Below are 8567 nucleotides of genomic sequence, written 5' to 3'. Positions count from 1 at the left end.
GCACTTCTAAGAAAATGGAGGAAAAAATTCTTATTCATTCAGCTCTGCACATTATAACAAAATAATGTATTCTGTATGAAAATGAAAAGAGGCTAAATTTGGCACTTTCAGTGAATACAGGTTTTTTTTGTAAGAAATTATGTTTTGAGAACTAGATCAACTATTATCTAACATGTTATTAACCTTTAAGTGTAACATAAAAAGCTATAAGCACATCACATGTCTCCCTTGGATTTTTGGCCTGTCACACTCAGATGTAATTTTTTGATTGTACTACAGTATAAAAATACCAAAAGGAAACATGCTAAGGTTAAATAGCCTACTTGTTTCTCTGAAAAACAATGCTACAGCCACTTATTCTAAATATGCATTCCAAAGCCTAATGTTTGTTTTTGTTTTGGTCTGTGTGATCCCGTCCACTGCAAATTTACCAAATAGTATTTCGACACCCTGGGTTGCCAGTTGGTGGAAAACACAACATATTGAAGCCATTAAAGCCAGTAAACGAACTGGGTCAGAGATTCTACCCAGACTATATATACCTCTTATACCCAGAGGCTAATTAAAAGGTGGATAAATCAACTCATCAACTTACAGTGTAAGGCTTGTCGCCTTCCATTGTCCATTGTTGCATGTTCTCAATCTGGCAACCCAAGTGAGCGTGGAATCTAAGGGGAAGGGGAAACTCTCCAATATTTTGAATCAACTGCTATCTGTCAGTATTACATGCTGCATCTTTAACTCCATCCAACAGTCAAAATCATATAACATATATCATAAATTTGATTGAATCAGTGGAAATGATATTTTTGTCATGTTTTTATTTAAAACACTAATTATCAGGGGTGCAATGGTTCAAATTATACACGGTTTGGTTTTTATCATGGTTTTAGGGTCACGGTTTTCGGCTGCTGTCAAATGAAAATAAGAACAAATAATCAAGATACAAGAAAAATCACAAATAAATACAGTAAAGCAAAGATACAAATAAAATAAACTGTGCTTTTGGGGTTTTCAGGTATAGAAATTGAATAAAGTGTCAAATGTAAAACAACATTGCATATAATCTTCACTGTATAAATTAAATAAAGATTAATCATTAATTATTAAGTTACAAAAACTATTCAGTCAAGAGCCATGAGTGATTTCCTTGTCTTTTGTTGTTTGATTAACATTAGAAAATACAGACAGCAGGAATATTAGGCTGCTGTCACTTTAAAACACAGTGGATGGATCAGTATACACTGATTGATAAATAATCTCATTTCATTACATTTAATTTATATTTTAGGTTTATTTATTTTTTATTTTATATTAAATTTATGGGCAATTGTGCATTCAATTGATTGATTGGCTGATTGATTGATTGATTTAGTTATTTAGTTTTCAAATTCATGTAATATTACAAATAACAAAATCACATATCAAAGAGTTAAAAATCCGAAGCACTTTATTTGGGTCTTTTAAATTGCATTTTACCTGAATAAGTTATGAATGAATAAACAGCAATATTTTTTCTTTTTTTTTTTTTTTTTTCAGTAATAGAGGTTCATAATCTTCATTTAGAATCAATACTCCAGTCTTCAGTGTCACACTATCCTTCAGAGATCATTCTAATATGATCTTTTATGCTCAAGAAACATTTATCAATTTTAAAAACAGTTAAGCTGCTTAATATTTCTGTGAAAACTGTTACTTTTTTTTTTTTTTTTTCGGGAATCACTGATGAATAGAAAGAACAGCTTTTTAATTTGAAATAGAAGCCCTTTGTTATATTATAAATGTATTTACTGTCTCTTTTCAATTTAATGTGTCCTTGATAAATAAAAGTAATATATGGTAGTGTAGATTTTAGGTTGTTATACACCTCTTTTCACTGATCATTACTGAAATATTTTATTCATGGACATTTCCATTTCCGTGGCTTATTAAAGGACCCGAATAAAGTGCTTCATTTTGCCATTGAATCAGATGGCATAAATCCACAGTCTTGTGGTCTAAATAAATGTGACCACGTTCAGTGCAAAAGCAGCTCATTTTTTCTCTAACAAGGATGAACTAATACTGCATGAAGACAGACATTTCTGGCATGCTGTTCATTAGGTGAGACAGTGTTGTGACACTCATGGCCCTCTGATGGCCTTTCTCGTTCTACATGCCAGTCTGAGCTCTAAATGCTGAAACCGCTGCAGGACACAAAACCGTCTCTGACTTGACAGCCGTGACAAGGGGTTGGCCTTATCAAATCAAGATGGAATGCTAATTGAGAGGCTTTTCACAGAAAACTTGTGGTGCTTTTGTGCAGACATTTGAAACAAACTATTTTGCTATATAGAAGATTGCATCTTTTATGTGTGATGCACAAAATCAGCTAAAGCAAACCCTGCTTTCCCTCGGTACTCTCACTTTTGAACAGCTCTCAGCAGGTATTTCCGCCCATTGACATCTGTGGGATTTTGAGTATACTTTTGACTTGGGAGATGTTATTTTTTCTCCTTCTCTTCCTCATAGCAAGACAAAACGCTTTTCCACTCTAAATTAAATGAACAACCCAGGCAAGTTCTGTATAGTTGGCTGTATAGGTGTAGCATGAGGTTGTGTGAGCATATGAAGTGCAAACCTTTTTTTTCCCATGAGGATTATTTTGCTGAATTGTAATGAATTTCAGCAGATGGATGATGACTCTTCAGCACCTCAAATTATGTCTCAAGTGTGGAGCAATATGGTTCCTTTTGCTCATTAGCACATCTATTTTTAATGTTTGTAATGGTGCAACATATTGTTGCAATGTTCCTCCTAACCCTTGAGTATAGTATATATCAGCATAAGATGTTAAGTATTTTTAGAGTTTAAACTGATCAATTACATCTATTTGATTAAGTTTTATATCTTGAATATTTAATTTAACTAGTTTCCATTAAAGCACAGCATCATATATTGTGCTGCAGCCTGCAGGTGTGAAAATGTTGACAATAAACAGCAGGAGCGCTAGCTTTTTTTCTCCTCACACATTTTTGCAACACGTTATGATATTTTGCCCATTTTCGCTTACAAATCTGAGATTAGAAATGCTTATTACATGACAAGTTGTTTAAAGGTGTTATTTTTTTTTATTATTAATATTTAGAATAGCACACAATTCTCCCACTGCCTGACATGTCTTGAGAAATCACACCTGTTTCTGTGACAACCGTACGCTCATTAAACAGCCTTATAGCCTTTATAACTAGCCAATCAGAAATGCTCTCTGCTAGGGAATGTTTTTGCACTTGTGCGTCTGAAACCGCATACTGTATAGTAGGTAGTACATTTGGTTTGAAACTTGCTCGACAACCTTGTAAGTAAGTTCTATATAGTATGAATGTGTGTAATGAAATTCTTATGTACTACATCCACCATATTGTCACTGTCATGTGACCTACAGCGCCAATTGTGTTGCTGGACAGCCTTTCACAAATCCTCTGGATACTTTTCGCTTAATGTTTTGTGAATACCATGAATTCGGACACACTACTCTTTCACAGACTGTTTTTTTGCCTACTATATAGCATGGAAGTATGCATATTTGGATGCAGGGCTTTGGTTGGCTGCAATGTTCCCTCTGCGCACCAGCATGGTCAGTGTAGTGGGATATTTTATTTTTATTGTATATCATTTTTTTCTTTTGATTTATAATATTATGTTTTGATTTTTAATTTTTTCTAAATTTTTTTGTGTGACATTTAAAACAGTCTGCATTAGTGGAAAATAATGTGCTGTTCTCTTTTAAAAACACTTCTGAAACTAACAAAGGAAGTGAGGCAGAGTGCAAATGTGTTTGTCTAGAGAGCTTGAAGTTCAAGAGGGCATCTGCTAAGCTTTAAAGGGATAGTTCACCCACTACTCGTTTAGTAAGGTCTGATCATGCTCTGACAGCAGAAGTGATGTCTCACACTCATTGAAGTATATGCGCGAGACATCACTTCCGCTGTCAGAGCATGATCAGACCTTACTAAACGAGTGCTGAACGCAGTTGGACATAGTGGTGTTTTAGAGGTAAAAATGATATAAATACCGTTCGGTTTCTCACACAAACCGATCGTTTTGTGTCTTAGGACATCAATGTTTCGTCACGAGCCGCAGGGTTTAATTTGGATTTGTCCGTGCATGTTTTTCAGACTGTTATTGATCCAAGTTCCCATCCACTCGCATTATTTGACTGACAGACGGCAACGGTTGGAGTTAAAAATCATAATTTGTGTTCTACTGAAGAAACAAAGTCACCGACATATTGGATGCCCTGGGGGTAAGCAGATAAACATCAAATTTTCATTTTTGGGTGAACTATCCCTTTAAGCCCGTTTTTTTTTTTTTTTTTTAATCTGTCTGATCCTTATATGGTAACATGTTTAATGTTTGGTTTGGGGTAACAAGCAGCAATACAGGGTTATATGAGACAGCCTGCACTAGGCGAGGGTTTCCTTCTCTGCAGATAACCTCTGTCTGTATTTGAACAGCCTTCTTGCAAGAATAAAAGCAACAAAAGACATTTCCTGAGTGATTGTTTCATTACATTCTCACCACTAATGGAATAAAGAATTTTTCCACACCATGCACTTCTGATATCGCATCCGTGCAGAAAAAAATAAAAATAAATGCTGCACAGAAGCCAGGTGCAAAAAAGTGTGATTGCTCTCTAGTGGGTGAGAAAGAATTGTAGTATTTGGATCTGTTGTGTAAAGTTAGAACTGGTAAATGCGGTTTACAGGTTTCATAGAAAGAGAATATTTCAATGCTGCTGCATTACAATATTGCGTTACTCCCTAAAAAAGTAACTGATTGCATTACTTGGTTACTTTAAATTAAAGTAATGCATTACATTACTTTTGTATTACTTTTCTTACCTGTGTTAGGCTTGCTTGTTTTTTTAAAAACCCAAAAAAGTTATATTTTTGTAAATATAAAGGTCCTTTTACACTAAAATTGAAATGAATAAGCCTCAGGCCAAAGAAAATGCATATTTACACCTGTACAGTAGAGGGCGCTGCTCAGACAAACCTTTCAGCTGTGCTGCCATTCTGGATTGAAGAAAAATAAAATGCAGGAGAAGAAAGTTCAACATTCCTACTCCAGGGTTGAAAACAAATAATAAAACAATGTGATGTTTAACTAAATTGATATTGATTAAATTGATTTAGTTGAATTGGTTAATCGAAGGCTAATAGCAAAGACAATGGGTAATTGTGTGTGATTACATACATGAAGTATTTTTGTGTTATTTAATTATTGCAGGTTTGTGAGTTTGCAAGTTTGCATTTAACTGTTTTTATTCATTTTGAGGAATACTGTTCTGTGCAAGTGAGATGAGTAAATGTATGTTCACATTTAGTCTACAACTACAATAAGCATCATGTTCACAGCGCACACAACACCTCCGCACTTACTCCCAATTTCTATCAACATGGGGACAGGAAAGTCAATAAATGGGAAAACAAAGTAACTTGCATTACTTATTTGAAAACGTAACTCAGATATTTTGTTGTTAATTTAAAAGTAATGCATTATTTTTCTAGTTACTTGAAAAAAGTAATCTGACTACATAATCCACATTACTTGTAATGCGTTGCCCCCACTACAAATGCAAAGACATGAGATGATTTAAAGAAGAGCGGCTTGATGAAGTAGTGGAAATAATGGATGAATTATGCACTGCAGTAACAAAACTCTGACACATTTATACGGAAGAGGATTAGGGCCAAGCAATAATAAAAAAATAAAACCATCTCGAGATTAAAGTTGTTAAATTTTGAGAAAAAACTTGTTAAATTTTGAGAAAAAATTCTAAATAAAATGTTGACAATAAACTCGTTAAATTTCGAGAAAAAGGTTGAGATAAAATGTTGCAAATAAACTCATTAAATTACGAGAAAAAAAGCGTTAAATTTCGAGAAAAGGGTCGAGATAAAATGTTGAGAATAAACTCGTTAAATTATGAGAATGAAGTCATTAAATTACGAGAAAAAAGTCGTTAGATTATGAGAACAAATTCGTTAAATTATGAGAAAAAAAGTCAAACAAATTAATGACTTTTTTCTCGTGATTTAATGACTTTATTCTCAACATTTTATCTCGACTTTTTTCTCATAATTTAATGAATTTGTTCTTATCTAACAACTTTTTTCTCGAAATTTAACGAGTTTATTCTCAACATTTTATTTTGAATTTTTCCTCGAAATTTTAACAACTTTAATCTCGAGATGGTTTTATTTTTTTATTATTGCTTGGCACTAATCCTCTTCCGTACATTTACAATTACACAACCACAGGTGTACTGTACAAATGCAAAATACCTCAGTTAAATACTTCAGCTAGGTTGTGTGTGTGTGTGTGTGTGTGTGTGTGTGTGTGTGTGTTTCAGGGGTGTTTAGATGACTATAAAATGTTTCCTGGAATTATTTTCTAGCCTATTTAAAGTTTAAATGCTTTAATTTGCTTTCATATTATTATAGGACTATATCCTGAATTAACTGCTTCTTTTCAGAGCTATGATTTAATAGCCCTAAGTTACATCAGGGGTCAAATAAAATAGAAATAGCACTTTAATGTTGCAACTGGATGATGTAAGCACTTTTTGTGTGTACGCCTAGTATAAGGGATGTTTTTGCTCATGTGGTTGAACTATCCACCCAATAGAGAGAGGTTCTGCTCAGCAAGAAAACAAATTAAGGGAGCATTACTTAGCTGATGTGTCATTATGGACTGGGTTAGAAAAATTGCAAAAGTCAGTAAAATGGCTGAAATTGCATATACCTTTAACATCCAGCACTATATACACATCTGAATTTAAATCTCAATGAAATTAATCTTAATTATCCTTGTTATTGGTAAAATATGGATTCTTGAGTTCTAGTTGAGATGCATCAGTCACTGCATCTCTAAATATTACTGTCTGCATCAGCCATTGAAAACTCCATATTGGCTGACCATTAAGTGAGATGCTTTTATATGCACAAGAATAACACCCTAATGTACTTTCACACTCTCCAACCATCTCTGACAGGCAGACAAGACATACCTGACTTTGTTGACATTACTTATTAAGGCAGGGGTACAAGATGCTTCTGAAAAGCTCAAAGTTCATGACATTTTCAGCTCTGTCTGTTTATTTCTCGGTATTTACTTTGAAGGTTAAACTGGCCTCTACCAGTAATTGCACTGTTTCCTCCTTCATGATCATAGCAAATCAATGGTAGACCTTTTCAGAGCACACAGATGTGTTTTAAAGGACTAATGCTTGATTTATCACTCTGACAGATAGACTGAGGCCCTGCTTCAATCAAAATGCTGCAAATACTGCATTCATAATAAAGGACATCACTGCACATAAAAGATGAAAGATAAAAGTCCATTAGATGAGTAAACCTACAATATTTGTCTTATTTATGGATTTTAACCAAAGCACTGTACCATTTTTTTTTTTAAATGAGGAGACAAGTTTGGAGACATGTTTGTTCGGAGCATTTTGTTTTGTAAATGAGGCACAGTGTAATGGAAAAAAAACGTTTGCTGAAAGATGAAAAATCTGACCGCAGCTGTATCACAAACCACAAGTAAATGATTTTATATGGACAAGGTTTTCAAAACATGTGCAATAGCGAGTGGGTGCTGATACTGTTTCCTACGCAATGGCGTTAGCCAATCATAACAGTGATGGTTTACTGAAAAGCCTTAAAGTATCTGCTGATTATTTCAGACAGAGGTCCGAATGAAGGTTGAAAATATTATTTTTCCACATATATAGGCCTATTTTTATTTTGTGCAAAAAACTTTATAACATTATAAGTGAACCTCAATGAAAAAATCCACATCATGACCCCTTTAACTTGTTGAACAAGTTTCCATTGATCTTAAGAACTTGAATTAACTTCTCATACTGCAATGAGGATGAAAGTGAATGTGGTTCTTTAGGATGTGTTTAATTTGTTTTTCTGTGTTACATTTTGTGAGATAAACGTAATGACACACCTCAGCAGTCACTGTATGCTTTACGGGTTTCTATTTCATATCAAGATGATTGACTTGGTTTAGTGTTTTAAACAGTAACAGGAGGGCAATGAATGAAACCAATGCTGTGCATATCAAACACTGTGACACTGAACAAGAGCTTCTCACTTATTCTGTTCGTTTAATGACCTTGCACGAGTTCTAAATGTATTAAAGCATTTCATGTCAAAGGCAAAGTCTCTTGAGCTACAGTACATACATCTTTGTTTTTTTGCCCCGTATTTTATCTTTTTAATATATTAAGAGCACTGGGTCTTAATTAGTTTGAGGTGTTCTGTTTCATTTCATCCTGCAAACTGATCCAAATGGATAGTTCTACCAAAAATTACAATTTTGTCATCAAAAATTTTTGTCATTTACTCACCCTCCAAACCAGTTTAAAAAATTTGTGGTCAGTAAATTGTTTTTTTTTTTTTAATGTTTTTGAAAGAAGTCTCTTATGCCTGCCAAGGCTGCATTTATTTGATCACACAGTAATACAGTAAAAACAGTAATATTGTGAAATAATATTATGGTTTAAAAGA

This window comes from Chanodichthys erythropterus, chromosome 3 (assembly GCF_024489055.1).
Source record: "Chanodichthys erythropterus isolate Z2021 chromosome 3, ASM2448905v1, whole genome shotgun sequence".
NCBI classification, from domain to species: Eukaryota; Metazoa; Chordata; class Actinopteri; order Cypriniformes; family Xenocyprididae; genus Chanodichthys; species Chanodichthys erythropterus.
The sequence above is the reverse complement of the archived record's forward strand: the minus strand, read 5'-3'. Positions refer to the sequence as shown.